This window comes from Tamandua tetradactyla, chromosome 17 (genome assembly GCF_023851605.1).
Source record: "Tamandua tetradactyla isolate mTamTet1 chromosome 17, mTamTet1.pri, whole genome shotgun sequence".
Lineage (NCBI taxonomy): Eukaryota > Metazoa > Chordata > Mammalia > Pilosa > Myrmecophagidae > Tamandua > Tamandua tetradactyla.
In genome coordinates, this window is record NC_135343.1 from 72,706,202 (window position 1) to 72,730,710 (window position 24,509).

A 24,509-nucleotide genomic window follows, 5' to 3' on the forward strand; every position below is an offset into this window, starting at 1 on the left:
CAATTCCCTGAGTCCCTGCTCATATTTTTCCATTTTTTTCCCTATAGTTTCTGTTTCTTGTCAGATTTCAGATGTTCCATCCTCCAGTTCAGAAATCCTGTGTTCTGTCTCTCAAAATCTACCATTGTAGGTTTCCATTGTTTTTTCCATCTCTTCTACTGTGTCTTTCATTCCCATAAGTTCTGTGATTTGTTTTTTCAGACTTTCAGTTTCTTCTTTTTGTTCTTTCCTTGCCTTCTTTATATCCTCCCTCAATTCATTAATTTGGTTTTTGATGAGGTTTTCCATGTCTGTTCGTACATTCTGAATTAATTGTTTCAGCTCCTGTATGTCATTTGAATTGTTGGTTTGCTCCTTTGACTGGGCCATATCTTCAATTTTTCTAGTGTGATTTGTTATTTTTTGCTGGCATCTAGGCATTTAATTACCTTAATTAGTTTATTCTGGAGATTGCTTTCACTTCTTTTATCTAGGGTTTTCTTGCTGGATGAATTTGTTGTCTATCTGTTCTTTGACATTCTGTTCAGCTTTATCTGGACCTTTAGCTTAAGTTTTGTTTAACAGAGGAGAATTTTTCAGTTCTTGTTTCTTGTCCTGCTTGTGTGGTGCCTTTCCACCACACACACTTAGGAGGGTCTAGTTAGATATTATAGACCCCAGCCAGATTTTCCCAGACCAAACTGGCCTCCTATCAGGAGGAAAGAGTCACCTGCGTTGGTTTTCCCCGAGGGTGAAATCCAGCAGGTTGAAAGACTTTCCTATGAAGTCTCTGGACTCTGTTTTTCTTGTCCTGCCCAGTATGTGGTGCTTGTCTGCCTGCAGGTCCCACCAGCATAAGATGATGCGGTACCTTTACCTTTGGCAGACTCTCCCTTCTGGGGCATGGTGGAGACAGAGAAGAGGTTGTAGGCTGGTTTTAATGGCTTCAAATTAACAGGCCCTGGGGTCTGAATTCCTTGATGGAGGGATTCTACCTGGGTGGGGCTTCACCCCTCCCCTGGGGAAGGCACAACCTCCAGATAAGCCCCCAAAAGAGCTTGTTTCTGCCTATGCCTGGGGCAGTTGCAGCCTGAAAAGTCCTGCCACTGTATCCAGAGGCAGTCAAGCCTTTGTAGATACACAGCCACAAAAACCTCTGTTTCCTTCTTTTTTTTCCCCCCTTTTTCTGTCAGTCCTGCCCCCTTGGCGCCGGGGCAAAAATGAGCAACCTCCACTTTGATCAGGTTCACCTAAGCTGGGGGCCTATTTTTAGTAGTCAGAATTTGTTAATTAGTTCCACAATTGGCGTTTGATTGTGCCCAGTCCCTGCTGCTGGTAAAGTCCTTTCCTTTCCCCTCTGGGAAGCGGCCTGTGGGGGAGGGGCGCCGGCTGCCGTGGCTTTGGGAACTCACGGTTCTGGGGAGTGCTCGCAGCCAGTCCAGCTGGTCCAGACTGGGGTACGCTGTGTGTCCGGTCACTATCGTGGCTCCGGGAGCTGTTCTGTACTGTTTCTGGTTATTTAGTAGTTGTTCTGGAGGATGAACTAAAACACGCGCATTGTTAAGCCACTATCTTGAGCAGGGAGTCCCCGGTACCACCACTTTGAAAAACAGTTGGGAAGTCTCTTAAAGTTAATTTATAAAGTTAAATATAAATATACCATATAATCTAGCCACTCCACCCTTAGGAAATTAACCAAGAGAAAAGGAAATATAGGTACAAACAAAGCTTTGATATAGCTGCTCAGAGCAGCTTTGTTTTTAATAGCCAAAATCCACAAACAACACATATATCAACACATTGATAAACAAAGTGCAATTTATCCATACCTAGAATATTTTTCAGAAAAAAATACACCTATTGATACATGCAACAAAGGGAATTAATCCCAAATCCACTGTCTAAAAAAAATTAGGAAATAAATACAAACTAATTTATAATGAAAGAAAGTAAAAACGTTGGCTAGGAAATCAGAAAGGCTGAGGGTCGGGGAACAGGAGGAATGGATTATAAAGTATATAAGGAAATTTGGGAACTAACTGGCATGTTTGTTATGAGTCAGAAAGTTGTATTTCTTTTAAAGGCTCTAGGGGAGAATGTGTTCCTCTGCTTTTTCTAGCTTCTAAAGGACATCCTCATTCCGTGGTTCATGATTGAACCACTATGACTTCTGCTTCCATTATCACATCATATTCTCTGATTCTAAATTTCCAGTCTTCCTCTTTCCCTTCTAAGGACCCTTGTGATTACATTTGGCCCATTAAAATCACCCAGGAAAATTAATCCACTTCAAAATCCTTTACTTAGTCACACCAGCAAAATCCCTTTTGCCATGTAAGGTAACATATTCAAAAATTCTAGCAGCTGAAAGTTGTATAGAGGTTGCATTGAATTTGTAGATTGCTCTGGGTAATATTGACATCTTAATATATTGAGATTTCCAATCCATAAATATGGGGTGTCTGCCATTTATTTAGATCTTCTTTAATTTCTTTAGGAGTGCTTTGCAGTTTTCATTGTGCACAAATTTCAGATCCTTTGTTAAATTCATTCTAGATAAAATCGGGACCTAGTTGTCAGCTTTTATGAAAGTCACATCTATTCATGAGCTTTAAGTGTTATTTCTAGATTCTGAGATGCTGAGCTATATGTGTATCACCTCGTATTTTTCTGAAACTTTGGGTACCTGTGTGACAACTAAGACTAGAGTTGGAGTTCTGCAGCTCTGAAAGTCAACACTGCTACATATAAACACTGTCAAAGAAACAAACAAACAAACAAAATACAAGATCAGCCTTCAATTAGAGATAAGCTGATCTGGTTGGGACTAAGGTAAATCAAAACACAGGGTAAAGGATGACAGTGTCTATATTTTAGAATGTCACCTACTTATGAGACCAAAGGAAGAGAGATTTTATTTTCTCCAAAACAAATTTTCTGTAGCACACAATCTATTTTAACCTGTCTGAATAGTTCATTTAAACAACCCAAACACAGGCAGCCCAGAATGGGAATGAAGGTTTATAATTCTGTATAGCTTAAAGCAATATCTGGATACATCCCAGATTAGATGAGGCAGATACTTTAAAAGTATTGGCTAAGTCCCTTGGGAGACTGGACAAAAAAACATGGAACTATTAAACTTTCATACCTGGGAAACTCCTGATACTCTCTCAAACACTTCCAAGTTAATAGGCCAAACCCCTGATCTTGATGCTTGCTCTTACAAACGTATTCCTGTATTGTAGAAGCTAAACCTAACTATGATTACACCTAAGAGTTACTTCCAGAGAACTTCTTTCATTGCTTAAATGTGGCTTCTCTCTCTAAGCCCAACTCTGCAAGTAAAATCATTAACCTCCTCACTACAAGGGACATGAGGTCCAGAGGTGTGAGTCTCCCTGGCAATGTTGGACATGACTCCCAGGGATGAGCCTAGTCCTGGCACCATGGGACTGACAATGTCTGCCTGGCCTAAAGAGGGAGAAGAAATGAACCAAAATAAAGTGTCAGTTGTTATGAGAGTTCAAATAGAGGCTAGAGACTATTCTGGAAGCTACTCTTGTACAAGCTTCAACTAGATATTGCTAATTGTCATGGTTTGCCAAACCCCAATCAACATCATTCCTGTTAACCCTGAAGAACACCTAGGGCTCCATCTAGGTGCTACAAAAGTTGCACACACTAAGTTTACTTTTCAGAAACCTAAAACCTTCAGAAAGAAGGAGAGGGCCAAGATGGCAGCTTAGTAAGGTACGCGCATCTTAGTTCCTCCTCCAGAGCAACTACTAGGTGACCAGAAACAGTGCAGAACAGCTCCTGGGGCCACGGCAGGGAATGGACACACAGCGTACCCCAGTCTGGACTGGCTGGAACGGCTGCAAGACTCCGCTGCGGTGAGCTCCCCGAGCGGCGCGCGCTTCCCCAGGCTGCAGCGGCTGGTGGCCGGCGTCCCTCCCTCCCTTCTTCCCGGACCGGCTGAGAGTCTCAGAGAGGCAAGTTCCCCAAGCCGCGGTGGTCGGCGGCCAGCATCCCTCCCCCGTGGGTGGCTTCCCGGTTCGGCGGCGGGTCTCGGATCGGTGAGTTCCCCAGGCCGTGGCGGCCAGCGACCGGAGCCCCTGCCTGACAGGCGGCTGCCCGTAGGGAGAGGCGGGAGTTTCCGAGAGTGGCAGGGACTGTGTACAACCAAACACCAATAGTGGCATTAATAAAGGAGCCACAACATCTTTTGCTAGTGGGACCCGCAGACAGACAAGCGCCACCTACTGGGCAGGATAAAAAAAACAGAGTCCAGAGACTTCACAGGAAAATCTTTCAACCTGCTGGGTCTCACACTCAGGGAAATCTGATTAAATGTCCAGACGCCAGCAAAAAATAACAAATCACACCAGGAAAATTGAAGATATAGCCCAGTCAAAGGCACAAACCAATAGTTCAGATGAGATACAGGAGCTGAGACAACTAATTCTGAATATACGAATAGAAATGGAAAACCTTTACAAAAACCAAATCAGTCAATTGAGGGAGGACATGAATAAGGCAAGGGATGAACAAAAAGAAGAAATAGAAAGTCTGAAAAAACAAATCACAGAACTTATGGGAATGAAAGATACAGTAGAAGAGATGAAAAAAACAATGGAAACCTACAATGGTAGATTTCAAGAGACAGAGGTTAGAATTACTGAACTGGAGGATGGAACATCTGAAACCCAAAAAGAAACAGAAACTATAGGGAAAAGAATGGAAAAATTTGAGCAGGAGCGCAGGAAATTGAATGATAATATGAAGCGCACAAATATATGTGTTGTGGGTGTCCCAGAAGGAGAAGAGAAGGGAAAAGGAGGAGAAAAACTAATGGAAGAAATTATCACTGAAAATTTCCCAACTCTTATGAAAGACCTAAATTTACAGATCCAAGAAGTGCAGCGCACCCCAAACAGAATAGATCCAAATAGGCATTCTCCAAGACACTTACCTGTTAGAATGTCAGAGGTCAAAGAGAAAGAGAGGATCTTGAAAGCAACAAGAGAAAAACAATCCATCACATACAAGGGAAACCCAATAAGACTATGTGTCGATTTCTCAGCAGAAACCATGGAGGCAAGAAGACAGTGGGATGATATATTTAAGTTACTAAAAGAGAAAAACTGCCAACCAAGAATTCGATATCCAGCAAAATTGTCCTTCAAAAATGAGAGAGAAATTAAAACATTTTCAGACAAAAAGTCACTGAGAGAATTTGTGACCAAGAGACCAGCTCTGCAAGAAATACTAAAGGGAGCACTAGAGTCAGATACGAAAAGACAGAAGAGAGAGGAGTGGAGAAGAGTGTAGAAAGAAGGAAAATTAGATATGATATACATAATACAAAAGGCAAAATGGTAGAGGAAAGTATTACCCAAACAGTAATAACACTAAATGTTAATGGACTGAATTCCCCAATCAAAAGACATAGACTGGGACTTCCTGGAAGATGGTGGCTTAGTAAGATGCGTGGATCTTAGTTTCTTCTCCAGGACAGCTACTAGGGGAGTAGAAACGATACAGAAAGCGCCCAAAGCCACAACAGAGATAAAAAAGACAGCATACACCATCCTGGAACGGCTGGCTGGCTGAGAGAAGCAGCTCGGGTGAGATCGCCGAGGCGCACGGGCCTCACCAGGCGGGGGGGCAAGCGGCCGGAGTTACTCCCTTCCCCCTTCCCGGGCCGGCTGGGAGAATTGGAGAGGCAGTCCCCTGAAAACAAGGCGGCTGGCGCCCACACCACGAACAGCCCCCCGGACCAACTGAGAGAATTGGATCGGAAATCCCCAGGCCACGGAGAACGGTGACGGGTTGGGGAGGCCCCTTCCAAACCCGTGACTCCCGGGGAACGTGCACTCTCTCGGGGGGGCCGCTGCCGCTGGTGCCCTCCCGCCACGCTTGTCGCCCAGGGCCGACTAGGAAATTCGGACGGGCTCTTTCCCGGGCTGCGGCAACCAGCAACCCTCCCTGCGTTCGGACCCCGGGCCGGCTCAAGCCGCTTCGGCTAGTGAACCCCCTGGACGGCGAGAGTTTTCCAAAGTTTAAGGTCCCACAGCACCTTTTACTGGTGGGACCCACAGACAAACGTGTGCCACGAGTGCCACCTACTGGGCAGGATAAGAAAAACAGAACCCAGAGATTTCACAGAAAAATCTTCCAAACTTTTGGATCGAATACCCAGGGAAATCTGTCTAAATGCGCAGACGTCAAAAGAAGATAACGGATCATGCTCAAATAATTGAAGATATGGCCCAGTCAAAGGAACAAACCAATAGTTCAAATGAGATACAGGAGCTGAGAAAACTAATGCTAAATATACGAACAGAAATGGAAAACCTCTTCAAAAACGAAATCAATAAATTGAGGGAGGACATGAAGAAGACATGGGCTGAACATAAAGAAGAAATAGAAAAACTGAAAAAACAAATCACAGAACTTATGGAAGTGAAGGACAAAGTAGAAAAGATAGAAAAAACAATGGATACCTACAATGATAGATTCAAAGAGACAGAAGATAGAATTAGTGATTTGGAGGATGGAACATCTGAATTCCAAAAACAAACAGAAACTATCGGGAAAAGAATGGAAAAATTTGAACAGGGTATCAGGGAACTCAAGGACAATATGAACCGCACAAATATACGTGTTGTGGGTGTCCCAGAAGGAGAAGAGAAGGGAAAAGGAGGAGAAAAACTAATGGAAGAAATTTTCACTGAAAATTTCCCAACTCTTATGAAAGACCTAAAACTACAGATCCAAGAAGTGCAGCGCCCAAAGAGATTAGACCCAAATAGGCGTTCTCCAAGACACTTACTAGTTAGAATGTCAGAGGTTAATGGACTGAATTCCCCAATCAAAAGACATAGATTGGCAGAATGGATTAAAAAACAGGATCCTTCTATATGCTGTCTACAGGAAACACATCTTAGATCAAAAGATAAACATAGGTTGAAAGTGAAAGGTTGGGAAAAGATATTTCATGCAAAATCAACCAGAAAAGAGCAAGAGTGGCTATACTAATATCCAACAAGTTAGACTTCAAATGTAAAACAGTTAAAAGAGACAAAGAAGGACACTATATACTAATAAAAGGAACAATTAAACAAGAACACATAACAATCATAAATATTTACGCACCAAACCAGAATGCCCCAAAATACGTGAGGAATACACTGCAAACACTGAAAAGGGAAATAGACACATATACCATAATAGTTGGAGACTTCAATTCCCCACTCTCATCAATGGACAGAACATCTAGACAGAGGATCAACAAAGAAATAGAGAATCTGAATATTACTATAAAGGAGCTAGACTTAACAGATATTTATAGGACATTACATCCCACAACAGCAGTATACACCTTTTTCTCGGATCATAAAGGAATGAAGTGGGAAATCAATAATAGGCGGAATGCCAGAAAATTCACAAATACCTGGAGGCTCAACAACACACTCTTAAACAACGAGTGGGTCAAAGAAGAAATTGCAAGAGAAATTAGTAAATACCTCGAGGCAAATGAAAATGAAAACACAACATATCAAAACTTATGGGATGCAGCAAAGGCAGTGCTAAGAGGGAAATTTATTGCCCTAAATGTCTATATCAGAAAAGAAGAAAAGGCAAAAATGCAGGAATTAACTGTTCAATTGGAAGAACTGGAGAAAGAACAGCAAACTAATCCCAAAGCAAGCAAAAGGAAAGAAATAACAAAGATCAGAGCAGAAATAAATGAAATTGAAAATATGAAAACAGTAGAGAAAATCAATAAGACCAGAAGTTGGTTCTATGAGAAAATCAATAACATTGCTGGGCCCCTATCAAGATTGACAAAAAGAAGAAGAGAGAGGATGCAAATAAATAAGATCAGAAATGGAAGAGGAGACATAACTACTGACCTCACAGAAATAACGGAGGTAATAACAGGATACTATGAACAACTTTACGCTAATAAATACAACAATTTACATGAAATGGACGGGTTCCTGGAAAGACATGAACAACAAACTTTGACTCAAGAAGACATAGATGACCTCAACAAACCAATCACAAGTAAAGAAATTGAATTAGTCATTCAAAAGCTTCCTAAAAAGAAAAGTTCAGGACCAGATGGCTTCACATGTGAATTCTACCAAACGTTCCAGAAAGAATTAGTACCAATTCTCCTCAAACTCTTCAAAAAAATCGAAGTGGAGGGAAAACTGCCTAATTCATTCTATGAAGCCAACATCACCCTCATACCAAAACCAGGCAAAGATATTACAAAAAAAGAAAACTACAGACCAATCTCTCTAATGAATACAGAATGGCCATTATCAACAAAACAGAAAATGACAAGTGCTGGAGAGGATGCGGAGAAAGAGGCACACTTATCCACTGTTGGTGGGAATGTCAAAGGGTGCAACCACTGTGGAAGGCAGTTTGGCGGTTCCTCAAAAAGCTGAATATAGAATTGCCATATGACCCAGCAATACCATGGCTGGGAATATACTCAAAGGACTTAAGGGCAAAGACACAAACGGACATTTGCACACCAATGTTTATAGCAGCATTATTTACAATTGCAAAGAGATGGAAACAGCCGAAATCTCCATCAACAGAAGAGTGGCTAAACAAACTGTGGTATATACATACGATGGAATACTATGCAGCTTTAAGACAGGATAAACTTATGAAGCATGTAATAACATGGATGGACCTAGAGAACATTATGCTGAGTGAGTCTAGCCAAAAACTAAAGGACAAATACTGTATGGTCCCACTGATGTGAACAGACATTCGAGAATAAATTTGGAATATGTCCTTGATAACAGAGTCCAGCAGGAGGTAGAAACAGGGTAAGATAATGGCCAATTGGAGTTGAAGGGATACAGACGGTGTAACAGGACTAGATACAAAAACTCAAAAATGGACAGCACAATAATACCTAATTGTAAAGTAATCATGTTAAAACACTGAATGAAGCTGCATCTGAGCTATAGGTTTTTGTTTTGTTTTGTTTTGTTTTGTTTTGATTTTACTATTATTACTTTTATTTTTTCTCTATATTAACATTCTATATCTTTTTCGGTTATGTTGCTAGTTCTTCTAAACCAATGCAAATGTACTAAGAAATGATGATCATGCATCTATGTGATGATGTTAAGAATTAATGATTGCATATGTAGAATGGTATGATCTCTATATGTTAGGTTAATTTCTTTTTTTCCGTTAATTAAAAAAAAAAAAGAGAGAGAAGGGATAATTGGAGCTGAAGGGATACAGACTGTACAACGGGACTGGATATAAAAACTCAGAAATGGACAGCACAATACTACCCAATTGTAATGCAATTATGTTAAAACACTGAATGAAGCTGCATGTGAGATATAGGTTTTTTTTGTTTGTTTGTTTGTTTGTTTTTGTCTTTCTATTATTGTTTTAATTCTTATTCTGTTGTCTTTTTATTTCTTTTTCTAAATCGATGCAAATGTACTAAGAAATGATGAATATGCAACTATGTGATGTTATTAAGAATTACTGATTGTACATGTAGATTGGAATGATTTCTAATTGTTTTGTTAATTCTTTTTTTAATTAATAAAAAAAAAAAGACATAGACTGGCAGAATGGATTAAAAAACAGGATCCTTCTATATGCTGTCTACAGGAAACACATCTTAGACCCAAAGATAAACAGGTTGAAAGTGAAAGGTTGGGAAAAGATATTTCATGCAAATAACAACCAGAAAAGAGCAGGAGTAGCTATACTAATATCCAACAAATTAGACTTCAAATGTAAAACAGTTAAAAGAGACAAAGAAGGACACTATCTACTAATAAAAGGAACAATTAAACAAGAAGACATAACAATCAAAAATATTTACGCACCAAACCAGAATGTCCCAAAATACGTGAGGAATACACTGCAAATACTAAAAAGGGAAATAGACACATATACCATAATAGTTGGAGACTTCAATTCCCCACCCTCATCAATGGACAGAACATCTAGACAGAGGATCAATAAAGAAACACAGAATCTGAATATTACAATAATTGAGCTAGACTTAACAGACATTTATAGGACATCACACCCCACAACAGCAGGATACACCTTTTTCTCAAGTGCTCATGGATCATTCTCAAAGATAGACCAATGCTGGGTCACAAAGCAAGTCTCAACAAATTTAAAAATATTGAAATCATACACAACATTTTCTCAGATCATAAAGGAATGAAGTTGAAAATCAACAATAGGCAGAGTGCCAGAAAATTCACAAATACGTGGAGGCTCAACAACACACTCTTAAACAACCAGTGGGTCAAGGAAGAAATTACAAGAGAAATTAGTAAATATCTCGAGGTGAATGAAAATGAAAACACAACATATCAAAACTTATGGGACACAGCAAAGGCAGTGCTAAGAGGGAAATTTATTGCCCTAAATGCCTATATCAAAAAAGAAGAAAGGGCAAAAATTCGGGAATTAACTGTCCACTTGGAAGAACTGGAGAAAGAACAGCAAACTAACCCCAAAGCAAGCAAAAGGAAAGAAATAACAAAGATTAGAGCATAAATAAATGAAATTGAGAACATGAAAACAATAGAGAAAATCAATAAGATCAGAAGTTGGTTCTATGAGAAAATCAACAAGATTGATGGGCCCTTAGCAAGATTGACAAAAAGAAGAAGAGAGAGGATGCAAATAAATAGGATAAGAAATGGAAGAGGGGACATAACCACTGACCTCACAGAAATAAAGGAGGTAATAATAGGATACTATGAACAACTTTATACTAATAAATACAACAATGTAGATGAAATGGACAAGTTCCTAGAAAGGCATGAACAACCACTTTGACTCAAGAAGAAATAGATGACCTCAACAAACCAATCACAAGCAAAGAAATTGAATCAGTCATTCAAAAACTTCCCAAAAAGAAAAGTCCAGGACCAGACGGCTTCACATGTGAATTCTACCAAACATTTCAGAAAGAATTAGTACCAACCCTGCTCAAACTCTTCAAAAAAATTGAAGTGGAGGGAAAGCTACCTAATTCATTCTAAGAAGCCAACATCACCCTCATACCTAAACCAGGCAAAGATATTACAAAAAAAGAAAACTACAGACCAATCTCTCTAATGAATATAGATGCAAAAATCCTCAACAAAATTCTAGCAAATTGAATCCAGCAACACATTAAAAGAATTATACATCATGACCAAGTAGGATTCATCCCAGCTATGCAAGGATGGTTCAACATAAGAAAATCAATTAATGTAATACACCATATCAACAAATCAAGGAAGAAAAATCACATGATCATCTCAATTGATGCAGAGAAGGCATTTGACAAGATTCAACATCCTTTCCTGTTGAAAACACTTCAAAGGATAGGAATACAAGGGAACCTCCTTAAAATGATAGAGGGAATATATGAAAAACCCGCAGCTACTATCATCCTCAATGGGGAAAAATTGAAAACTTTCCCCCTAAGATCAGGAACAAGACAAGGATGTCCCTTATCACCACTGTTATTCAACATCGTGTTGGAGGTTCTAGCCAGAGCAATTAGACAAGAAAAAGAAATACAAGGCATCAAAATTGGAAAGGAAGAAGTAAAACTATCACTGTTTGCAGATGATATGATACTATATGTCGAAAACCCTGAAAAATCCACAGCAAAATTACTAGAGCTAATAAATGAGTACAGCAAAGTAACAGGTTACAAGATCAACATTCAAAAATCTGTAGTGTTTCTATACACTAGCAATGAACAAGCTGAGGGGGAAATCAAGAAATGAATTCCATTTACAATTGCAACTAGAAGAATAAAATACTTAGGAATAAATTTACTAAAGAGACAAAAGACCTATACAAAGAAAACTACAAAAAGCTGTTAAAAGAAATCACAGAAGACCTAAATAGATGGAAGGGCATACTGTGTTCATGGATTGGAAGACTAAATATAGTTAAGATGTCAATTCTACCTAAATTGATTTACAGATTCAACGCAATACCAATCAAAATCCCAACAACTTATTTTTCAGAAATAGAAAAACCAATAAGCAAATTTATCTGGAAGGGCAGGGTGCCCCGAATTGCTAAAAGTATCTTGAGGAAAAAAAATGAAGCTGGAGGGCTCACGTTACCTGACTTTAAGGCATATTATGAAGCCACAGTGGTCAAAACAGCATGGTATTGGCATAAAGATAGATATATCGACCAATGGAATCGAATAGAGTGCTCAGATATAGACCCTCTCATCTATGGACATTTGATCTTTGATAAGGCAGTCAAGCCAACTCACCTGGGACAGAACAGTCTCTTCAATAAATGGTGCCTAGAGAACTGGATATCCATATGCAAAAGAATGAAAGAGGACCCGTCTCTCACACCCTATACAAAAGTTACCTCAAAATGGATCAAAGATCTAAACATTAGGTCTAAGACCATAAAACAGTTAGAGGAAAATGTAGGGAGATATCTTATGAAACTTACAATTGGAGGCAGTTTTATGGACCTTAAACCTAAAGCAAGAGCACTGAAGAAAGTAATAAATAAATGGGAGCTCCTCAAAATTAAACACTTTTGTGCATCAAAGAACTTCATCAAGAAAGTAGAAAGACAGCCTACACGATGGGAGACAATATTTAGAAACAACATACCAGGTCTAGTATCCAGAATTTATAAAGAGATTGTTCATCTCAACAACAAAAAGACAGCCAATCCAATTACAAAATGGGAAAAAGACTTGAACAGACACTTCTCAGAAGAGGAAATACAAATGGCCAAAAGGCACATGAAGAGATGCTCAATGTCCCTGGCCATTAGAGAAATGCAAATCAAAACCACAATGAGATATCATCTCACACCCGCCAGAATGGCCATTATCAACAAAACAGAAAATGACAAGTGCTGGAGAGGATGTGGAGAAAGAGGCACACTTATTCACTGTTGGTGGGAATGTCAAATGGTGCAACCACTGTGGAAGGCAGTTTGGCGGTTCCTCAGAAAGCTGAATATAGAATTGCCATACGACCCAGCAATACCATTGCTAGGTATCTACTCTGAGGACATAAGGGCAAAGACACAAATGGACATTTGCACACCAATGTTTACAGCAGCATTATTTACAATTGCAAAGAGATGGAAACAGCCAAAATGTCCATCAACAGACGAGTGGCTAAACAAACTGTGGTATATACATACGATGGAATACTATGCAGCTTTAAGACAGGATAAACTTATGAAGCATGTAATAACATGGATGGACCTAGAGAACATTATGCTGAGTGAGAGTAGCCAAAAACTAAAGGACAAATACTGTATGGTCCCACTGATGTGAACCGACATTGGAGAATAAACTTGGAATATGTCATTGTTAACAGAGACCCTCAGGAGATAGAAATAGGGTAAGATAATGGGCAATTGGAGCTGAAGGGATACAGACTGTGCAACAAGACTGGATACAAAAACTCAGAAATGGACAGCACAATACTACCTAATTGTAATGTAAGTATGTTAAAACACTGATTGAAGCTGCATCTGAGGTATAGTTTGATTTTTTTCTTCTTTTTTTTCTTTTTTCTTTTTTCTTTTTTTTATTTTTTTCTCTCTTATCGTTTTATTTCTTTTTCTGTTGTCTTTCTATTTCTTTTTCTAAATCAATGCAAATGTACTAAGAAACAATGACTATACATCTATGTGATGATATTAAGAATTACTGATTGTATATGTAGAATGGAATGATTTCTAAATGTTGTGTTAGTTAATTTTTTAAATTAGTAATAATTATTTTAAAAAAACACCTTCAGAAGGCTCCTAGGACAGCTAAGTCTTAAAACCCAGAGGTGGCAGTCTCTTCAAGAACATCCACCAGTTTCAGCCCCCATTCCATATTGTTGATGCTCCTTTTCAACATGAAAAAAGTGAGAATGGGCATAATCTAAATATCCCTAAAGATTGGGAGAAAGATTAAAGGAGAAGGTAGAGTTATGACAGAGAAGTTAGAATTTTAAAAATGAGTGTGAGTACTGAATGTCAATTACATAGAATTTAACAAACAAGTATGACTACTGAATATCAATTATATTAATATTCTTTTTAGTCTCCAATGTCTTAGAGCAACTAGAAGGAAAACCTGAAATTGTGGAACTGTAACCCATTACCAAACTTTGAAATCTGTTCTATAACTACCTGTTGAAATGTAATTTAAAATTTATTGCTTTTTATATGCTTTATTTCACAATAAAAAATACCAAAAAATTTATTCAGATATATTTTTCCTTTAGATGCTACTATAAATATACCCTTCCAATTGTTTATTGCTGATATATGGAAATATAACTGGTTTTGTACATTGATCTTGTTTCCTGCCAGATTGCTTAATTTTTCTATCAGCTCTATTAGTTTTCTTGAGGATTCCTTTGAATTTCCTTTATATGACATCATGTCATCCACAAATAAAGGAGTTTTGCTACTTTCTTTCCAATTTAGATAACTTTCATTACTTTTTCTTGCCTAATTGCTCTGGCAGGAACTTATAGTACAATATTAAATAGCAGTGGTGAAAGTGGTCCTTCTTGTCTTTTTCCTGATCTCAGAGGGAGAACTTCCAGTTATTCACCATTGAGTATGATAGTTGTGAGTTTCTCATGAATGACCATTCTCATGTTGAGAAAATTCCCTTGTAACACTAGTTTCTGAGCGTGTTTTTTTTTTTTTTTTAAAGAAAACATGTTGAATTTTCTCAAATGCCTTTTCGGTGTCTGTGGAGATCATTTTTTTCCTTTGTTCTATTCGTGTCTATATGACACATTGATTTTTTGTATGTTGAACCATCCTTGCATTCCTGGGATAAATACCAATTTGGTCATAGTGAAAAATCTAAATATGCTGTTGGATTGTTTTTACTTCTAGTATTTTGTTAAGAATTTTGTGCCTACAACACAAAGACAGTTATTTGTAATTTTCTTTTCTTGTAATGTCTTTATTAGGCTTTGGAGTCATTGTAATGCTGGCCTCATAGAATGAACTAAGATTTCCCACCTCCAAATTTTTCAGAGACATTTAAGAAGGATTGGTGTTAATTCTACCATAAATTCTTGGCAAAAATCATCAGTGAAGCTATCTCTTAGACTTTTCTTTAGTGAAAGGTTTTTGATTATTCATGAGTCTCTGTACTTACTATAATCTGTTTTTTCTATTAATTCTATGTCAGTTTAGGTATTTTGTGTGTTTGTTTATTTATAAGAATAAATAAATAAGTTTAGGTATTTTGTTTATTTGTTTATTTATAAGAATTTTTCCATTTCATCTAGTGTTTCAGTTTTTCTAAAGCTGCCAAAACATAATATACCAGAACTGGACTGACTTTTTCATTGAAGATTTACTAATTACAAATTTACAGTTCTACGGCATGAAAATTTCCACATTAAGGCATTAAGGGGAAGATATTTTTTGGAGGAAAAGCTACTGGCATCCAAGCTTCCTTTGCGACATGGGAAGGCACATGGCAATGTCTACTAGTCCTTTTCTCCAAAATATCTTTGAGTTTCTGTGGGCACTTTTCTCTCTTACGTCTCACCAAAATGTCTTTGCCTTTTATTCTCTCATAAAGAGGATTAAAAGCCACCTTGAATGGACTGGATCACGTCTATATGGAAACAACCTAAACAAAAGTCCTAGCTACAATATGTCTATACCTACAGGGATGGATTAAAAAAACATAGGCTTTCCTGAGGCACATAATAGATTCAAACAGCACACTACACCCTCTGGACCCCAAAAAGACATATTCGTTCTATATGCAAAATGCATTCATTCCATCACAGTATCACAAATGCTAAAATTATTTCAGTAACAATACTAAGTACAAAGCTTTATCAAAATCAGTTACCAGCATGGTTTGTCCTAAGACAAAATTCTCCTCTCATTGCAGATCTGTGAAATTCAGAGCAAGTTATCTGCTTCCAGTGTACATAGGAGGAACAGGATAAATGTTCCCATTTCCATAAGGAGAAATTGGAAGGAAAATAGGGGGTCAATGTTCCCAAACAGTTCCAAAAGCCTGCAGATCAAACTTCATTAGATTTCAAAGTCTGAGAGTCATCTACAGAAAGACCTTTTATCCTCAGAGCTTGGGATAGTAGCAGACCCACACTTTTCAAGAGTTTACCCAGTAGCCCTGTTCTCTCCAAACATTGGGGTGAGGGTCCAGTATCTCCAAGCTTTGGGAAGACTGTCATGCTCTTTGTGCCATCCTCTTCAAGCCATCAGGGTAGCACCCAGACTGTTTATCATCTTTGAGGCCCACTCTCAACTCCGTTAGAACAGTGGGGCGGTGGCCAAGCTCTCCCCAATCTCCAGAGAATGTGCTCCACTTTCTCTGAGGCCTGAGCAGCAGACTCTCCCTGATCAATGAGGCAGCTAAGCTCCACTCAAATCCCCAGGCATCTGAGAGCCCCGAGGTGGCAGCACTCTTCTTGAATAACAGGGTAGAAGCCCACCCCCACCACACCACCTCCACAAACTCTAGGAAAAACTCACCCTCTCCATGTACATGGGTGGGTCCACTCTCCTGTGCCAAGGTTTCTTGGCTCCAGATCTTAACTTACATATTTCTGCCTTTGAAGTCATTTTCCCTTCAATCTGTCCCTTTTCTATGCCTTTTAGTCCAGGCTGGCAGTGGCTCCATTTATACAGATCTTGCAAAAAAAAAAAACTTGTTAGTTTGGCATAGAGCATACAGAGATCTCATCCATAAGACAATTGGATTTATTTCCAATCCTGACTCCCATTGACACAGCAGATTTGTTCTTCCATATTCGGTTAAATCCTCACATGGGGCATTAGCTTCTGACATCTCACTTTCTGGAAGCCCAGAATTTTCCAGACCATCCATTTTTTATTCCTTTGTACCCAAGAGTTCAATTCTCAGCTTTTCCCCTCCCTCTCACATTTTACTAAAATCTGCAAGGAGAAGCCAGGCTGCATTTTATACATTTAGTTATAAATCTCCTCAGCTAAATATTCAAGCTCATCACTTTCAGATTATACCTTTCATCCAACACCAGAACTCAATTTTGTCAAATTCTCTGCCATTTTCAAACAAGGGTCACTTTCTTCAAGTTTGCAATGGCACATTAACCATTTCTGTCTAAGACTTCATTGGAAGTATCTTTCGAGTCCTTAGTTCTACCAACATTCTCTTCAAAGCAATCTAGGCCTTTCCTAACAAGCTTCTCAAAAATCTTCCAGAATATCCCCTTATCCATTTATAAAGCTATTCCAGCATTTTTGGCATTTACAAATTGCAGTACCCCACTTATCAGGTACCAAAATCTGTTTTGGTTTGCTAACACTGCTGACATGTAATACACCAGAAATGGGTTGGCCTTTTTGATGGGGATTTATTAGTTACAAATTTACAGTTCTAAGGCCATAAAAACATCCAAATTAATTTATCAAGAGGAAGATACCTTCTTGGAGGAAAGGCTGCTGGCATCCAGGGTTCCTCTGTCACATGGGAAGGCACATGGCGAAGTCTGCTGATCTTTCTCCCCAAAACATCTCTGAGCTTCTGTGGGCATTTTTCTCTCTCATCTCTCCAAAATGTCTCTGCCTTTTATTCTCTCATAAAGGAATTCAGTAAGGGGATTAAGACCCACCTTGAATGGGCTGGGTTACATCTCCATGGAAACAGCCTGACCAAGAGTTCCCACCCACAACAGGTCTGCAGTCACAGGGATGGATTAAAAGAACATAGGCTTCTCTGGGTACATAGCAGATTCAAACCAGCACAATCCAAATTATCTATTTTTTTTTTGCAAACAACTGATAATACCTTTCTCAATCTTTTTTTTTATTTCTGTATGTCATAGCAATGCCACTATTTTCATCTCTGATTTTAGTTATTTGCCTCTTTTCTGTTTTTTCTTTTGTCAGTCTAACTAAAGATTTGTCAATTTTATTGATTTTTTTCTTTTAGAAACTACCTTTAGTTTTATTGATTCTCTCAATAGTTTTCCTATTCTTTATTTCATGTATTTCCACTCTAATCTTAACTATTTCTCTCTTCTGCTAACTTTACATTTAGTTTGCTCTTCTTATTCTGGTTAGCTTATTTCACTGAGAATTTTCTTCTTTCTTAGTATATGTGTTCACAGCTATAATTTTCCCTCTGAGCACTACCTTTGCCACATTCCATAAATTTTGTCATCTTGTGTTTTCCTATTTATTGATCTCTAAGTATTTTCTAGTGATTTCTTCTTTAATCCATTGGTTAAAATGCAATGTTTGATTTCCACATATTCGTAAATTTTCTAGTTTTTCTTTTATTATTGATTTCTCGCTTTGTTCTATTGTGATTAGAGATGTTACTTTGCATGACATCAATATTTTTTAATTTATTCAGACTTTCTTATGTCCTAATACATGGTCTATCTATGAGAATCATCCATGCGCACTTGACTATCTATTCTATTGTGGTTGGGTGAAGTGTTCTGTATATGTCTGTGAGATCCAGTTGGCTTATAATGTTGCTCAAGTCATCTATTTCCTTGTTGATCATCTGTCTGGATCCAGGATTTAAAATGGCCTATTGAAATCTCCAACTATGAGTGTAGAACTATCTTTCTCTTCAATTCTGTCAATGTTTGATTCATATAGGTTGGGGCGCTGTTGTTAGATGAATATATGCTTATGATATTTATATCTTCTTGTTTAATTGACCTCTTTATCAATATATAATATCCTTCTTTTTTCCTTATAAAAAAATGTTCACTCTATTTTTTCTGATGTTAGCATAACCATCCCAGCTCTCTTTTCATTGCTGTATGTGTGGATACTTTTTTTCATTCTTTGACTTACAAACTGTTTGCGCCTTTGGATTTAAGATGTCTATTGTAAACAGAATAGTTGGACCATGCTTTTTTATCCATCTTGCCAATCTCTGTCTTTTTCACAGACCACTGCAATAAAGTGAATGTTGCAATAAAGTGAGTCACATGATCTTTTGTTGTTGCTTTCCAGTGCATATAAAAGTTATGTTTACACAATACTGCAGTCTATTAAGTGTATTTCTTAAAAAATAATGTCCATACCTTAATTAAAATATGACAGAGACAAAAAGTGAGTACTTGCTGTTGGAAAAATGGTGCCAATAGATCATTTGATGCAGGATTGCCACATATTTTTAATTTGAAAAAAATGCAGTATCTCTGACATGCAATAATATGAAGTGAAATAAAATGAGGTATACCTTCATGTTGTATCCATTTTGTCCCTCCTTTCCTCCATTAATGCCTTTGTTTCTGTACAAATGAGCTTTTATAAGAGTCATATGAATTATTTCTCTTTTTATTTTTTTGTGAATTTCTTAGGTATTTGTGGTTTTCATGGGGATTACCTTTACCACCCTAAATCTACGAAAACTTGGCTTGTAGTTTGGATTTAAGATGTCTGTTGCAAACAGAATAGTTAGGCCATGCTTTTTTTATCCATTTTGCCAATCTCTGTCTTTTTCACAGACCACCGCAATAAAGTGACTATTGCAATAAAGTGAGTCACATGATTTTTTGTTGTTGCTTTCCAGTGCATATAAAAGTTATGTTTACACAATACTGCAGTCTATTAAGTGTATTTCTTAAAAAATAATGTCCATATCTTAATTAAAATATGACACAGAGACAAAAAGTGAGTACATGCTGTTGGAAAAATGGTGCCAATAGATCGTTTGATGCAGGATTGCCACATATTTTTAATTTGAAAAAACGCAATATCTCTGAAGTGCAATAATATGAAGTGAAATAAAATGAGGTATACCTTCATGTTGTATCCTTTTTTGTCCCTCCTTTCCTCCATTAATGCCTTTCTTCCTGTACAAATGATCGTTTATAAGTCATATGAATTATTTCTCTTTTTTGTTGTGAATTTCTTAGGTATTTGTGGTTTTCATAGGGATTACCTTTACCACCCTAAACCTACAAAAATTTGGTTTGTAGTCAACCTAACTCAACAGCCTACACACACAGTATTTCTAAATCCCTTTCTTCTCTCAGAGAAATAGAACCAGTGGGAGATATATATTCAGAAATTCATTGCAAGGAATTGAGTTATGCAATTGTTGGTACTGGCAAGGCACATCTGAAACCTATGTGGGAGATAGTGAGGGCAGCAGGCTGGAGCTCTTTGCCAGCAGCTGAAGCTACAGCGCATGGGTGGGATTTCTTCTCGTTGAGGGAAGTTTCAGCTCTGCTTTTAATGCCTTTCAGCTGATTCAAACAGCCCAGCCAGATTATCTGGGCTAATCTCTTTTACTTAAAATCAACTGATTATGTACTTTAATCACATCTGCAAAATACCTTCACAGCAGCATCTACATAAGTATTTAACTAAATAACTGGGGAATTTAGTTAAATTGATACATAAAACTGACCTTCAGTGATCAAAATTAGTATCACCCAGTAAGGCGACCGATAGATATCATGGGGTTCAAGGTGGATACAACTTTGCAGTAGTCATGCTAAAAATCAAAAATATGTATCTAATTCTGAAGAAATATCTGACAAACTCATAGTGAGAATAGTTTTATTTTTAAAAGCTGGGTTTTTAAAAGGGAGGATTCTATGTTCTTCAAAAAATATTAATATTTTAAAAGACAAAGACTACGGTAATTTTCCTGATTCAAGGAAGCCAAAGAGATATAACTAAATGCATGACCCAATTCTGGACTGGATCAGAGTAATAAGGTGGGGGGGGGGTACTGTGAATTTTATCATTACATAAACTGACAGTATTGGAATAAGAATGGCAGGTAAGACAAAAGATAATGTAAAATTTACTAAAATTAATAACTGAACTATTTTTACATAAGATAATATCCCTATTGTTAGGAAAAACACCCTGAAGAATTTCAGGTAGGTAAAGCCTATTTATACACACATTACAGTCAAATGGAGGCAGAAAGACATTTATCTGTGCGTGCTGTGTGTGGGCACACAGAAAGAGGCGCGCTTAATAATTATTTACTGCATAAATGGAAATACTCATTTCAAAAGGAATAGTTGACAACTTGGGTGATGAAAAGAAAGAAGAAAAATCATGTAATTGACAGGCATGAGGTAGAGATTAAGAATAAAACATACAGCTCATGCAAAATTAATACAGATTTATAGTTTCTACAATTTTTCTAAATAGTATTTCTGAATTCTTTGCCCTATATTTGGTGACTCTTGGGTCTTCCAAGAGTAATTACAAATAGAATTCTAGATTCTGCTATTTTGACAACACAACAAATTGAATTTGCTAATAACCCAAATACAGAGTTATAATTTTGGTATTATAAAGTACATCCAAATTTATACTAAGGATATGCTTTATATATGCATAGATTTGACAAATTCTAAGAAAGGCAAATTTCCTCAAAGACTTGAATACTCTGAAACCATAATTACCAAGAATATGGCTCTTTTTCTTTGAGGTATGAATTGCTCACTCTAGTTTTTTCATATGTAAACCTTGCACTGTAAAGTCAATGTATGAGATGGAAATAATTGCCTTAATGACACACTCATGGATGGATGAGCAACTTTTACTTTTGTAATGATCCACTTATAGTAGTTTCAGTAAGAAACATAGGTAGCAGGAGATAAAACAGTAAAACCTAAAGCACAACAAAATGCAGTATCATCTACCACTGTATTTTCCATTTCCCACCTTAGTTTTTTATTCATCATATTTCAAACTACTAGACTACACAGTACTAGATGTTCACCAGGTAAAGTCACATTGTCTCCACCCAAAACTTCCTTTTCCAAATGATATATACATACTCCTCATGTCCAAATATTCTCAAATTCTGACTGACTCTGCTTGTACTTGGACTCTGAAGTGACTTCATAACTTCCCTTATCCTAAAGCAGGTGTGAAAAAATCTCCATTTATCACTTAGAAGTGTTTTAAGAAATAGGACCACAATCCTGGCATGCTTCTCTAAGGCCTTCTCTGATGGTCCATAATGTCCTTCCATCATTTAATCCTAACAGTCTTGAATTTTTCAATAAAAAGAACCTGGGCCATTGGCTCAAGAGAAAAACTGCCTTCCATATTACTCCAAAATGTCAAATTACATCTAATTGAATCAATGCATCCTACTTCCAAGTGCATTTCAACCCAATGCTTTAAGACAAAGCCTTTGAGAATATCGTATTAGCTTTCTGTGGCTGTGTAACAATTGACCACAAACTTAGCAGTGTAAAACCACACCCATTCATCAGCTCACATTTTGTGGGGGCAGAAGTCCAGCATGGCAGGACTGGGTTCTTTCTTCAGGATCTCACACAGCCAATACCAAAGTGTCAGCCAGACTGAGTTCTCCCTGGAGGTCCTGAAGGAAAACCTACTTCCAGTCTTCTTCAGCACATTAGAAGACTTTCCTTTCCCTGAAGTCTGTCAGTGGGGCCCTTGTCAACTCCTAAGGCTGCACTCGTTTCTTCTCACACAGCCCCTGCTACCTTCAAGGGGTTCTCACATGTCGGATCCCCCTCAAGCTTCAAATCTCTCTGACTTCCATTCCTGCCACCAGACACTGAAAACTGTCTTTAAAAGGGAATGATGTCATTAGATTAGGCCAAGCCAGATCATCTCCCTATTTTAAGGCCTACAAGGCATTTTGACAGACAAAGAAAAAAAAAAAAGATAAGCTCCAATGACTTCCAAGATGGAATTTTTCATACATAATTCCATGTAAGTTAATACAATCTAACAAAACCTTCTACTCCTATGATTTTGTGTACTGACCTGAACAAGGTAGGAGATAAGCAAGCCAAAACCTTTCAATCAATAGTAACACCACATATATACAGTTTATTTTGTCATTTTAAGTGGAATTTCCATGGTCTTGTTTATATTTTCTTCCCAACTTCAAAAAAGCTACCTCTGTTCCAGGAAAAGATTTTGACTTCCTTCCAGTTTTAAGCAATTCAGGAGGCATGAACAATGTTCATAAAGTATTTATAAATAGAAATATGACACAGAAATTTTAAACAAAAGGGTTCTAATCAAATCATAGGAAACTAAAAAGTTTTCAAAATGGTGAAGAAATAATAAAATTATGTGAATTATTTGATCCACATAAAGGTTAAATGTATCCCAAGGGTAGTTAAGAGCAAGATTCTCTGTTTCCCAGGCTTACCTTATGCTTAGGTAGTTTTATAAAAATAGTCTACACTCTGTTATCATTCCATCAAACCCAGCATTTTCCTTTCCTCTGTGAAGGACACTAGTTCTGTGGTTTTTCACTGTCGAAATTGAAGGACTATATGCAGTGATAAGACAGGCTAAATTATATTTTAGAACTCCTTCACTCACACATTGGACTGATCATCATGTCTCAATTTAATAAAGGACTTCAGAGAACATTAAGCAAGCTAGAATCATTAAACAAAATACTTTGAATTATTCAAGATGGCACAGCTGGTAAGTAAGGAAGAGGATCTTAAACTTGGTCTTCTAACTTCCTTTATTTGTGCTTACTTAGATGTATGCTTACTTTTTAACTGAAGAAAAAAATATGAATTATCATTCAGTGACACAGAATTGGCTAAAGCTTTATTCTTAAGGTTAAAATCATTCATTTGGCTTAGATAAGGGAAGAATGATTGAACATATCCAAAAAGATGACATCAGCTACCATTTACCCTGGGATTTATTGTACCCATACAGAGGGATATCTAAAATCCTCTTGGCAAGTAAGAATTTCAACACCTTTCATTCTATAGTTTAAAATTTATAGTGGGACTAATGTTTCTGAGCTCTGGCAGCTAGATTCTTAAATCTGGTTAAAGTACTTTGAAGTCTCCAGGGTATACTTATTTCACATGCACAAATGTTTTTTCCCCAAAAGGCAACATCTGCTCAGAAATAAAGAGATGAATTCATCTTATATTTAAGACCTGTGAATGAGTAGAAACCTAAATATTCAGATAGCATTTTTTAAACCTGTGGTGTATTGCCATGGTGTAGCTAAATTAACTCAAAATTATTTTTATGGTTTCTTCTCATAAACAGAATTAAAATCTTAAGGACTATCATAATGAACAAAGAAGACTTAAATACATGTTGGATGCCTAAAATGGAAAAGAATTATGGAAAAACAGTTTAGAAATGGTTTTTGCTTAAGAAAAATTATCAGAATATGAAGTTTAAGGTAGATAGCGTTAACCAGCAGAACCTTTATCAGTAGCATTAAGGTTTAAAAAGTACATTTATTTTTAGGCATTTAATTTCTTTATAACTTTTGTTCTGATGCCCGGAAAAACTCAGAAGCACAACTACATGACTGTTCAGTGGAAAACTCAAAAATACAACTGATTAAAAATGTAAAGGGGAGAAAGCACAATTCTTCTGGCTTCAGAAATATTTTTCACTCATTTCACAATACTAATCTCATCTTAATTGAAGCCATAATTCCCATCATTCTAAATAGCAATGGAGACAGTTCAGGGAGCTGTTGATTTTAT

At 37.4% G+C, this 24,509-nt stretch overlaps 1 long non-coding RNA gene across 2 annotated transcripts in view; it reads right to left on the minus strand.

Annotated features, from left to right (window-relative positions):
* LOC143661751 (uncharacterized) overlaps positions 1–17,577 on the minus strand; it is a 111,409-nt gene extending 93,832 nt beyond the window's left edge. For both annotated transcript variants that reach the window (XR_013164802.1, XR_013164801.1), the window contains exons 1-2: positions 17,469–17,577; positions 16,537–16,694 (exon numbers count right to left, since the gene is read on the minus strand). This is a non-coding gene — a long non-coding RNA (uncharacterized LOC143661751). The remainder of the gene's footprint in view (positions 1–16,536; positions 16,695–17,468) is intronic.
* Positions 17,578–24,509: the final 6,932 nt, after the last annotated feature.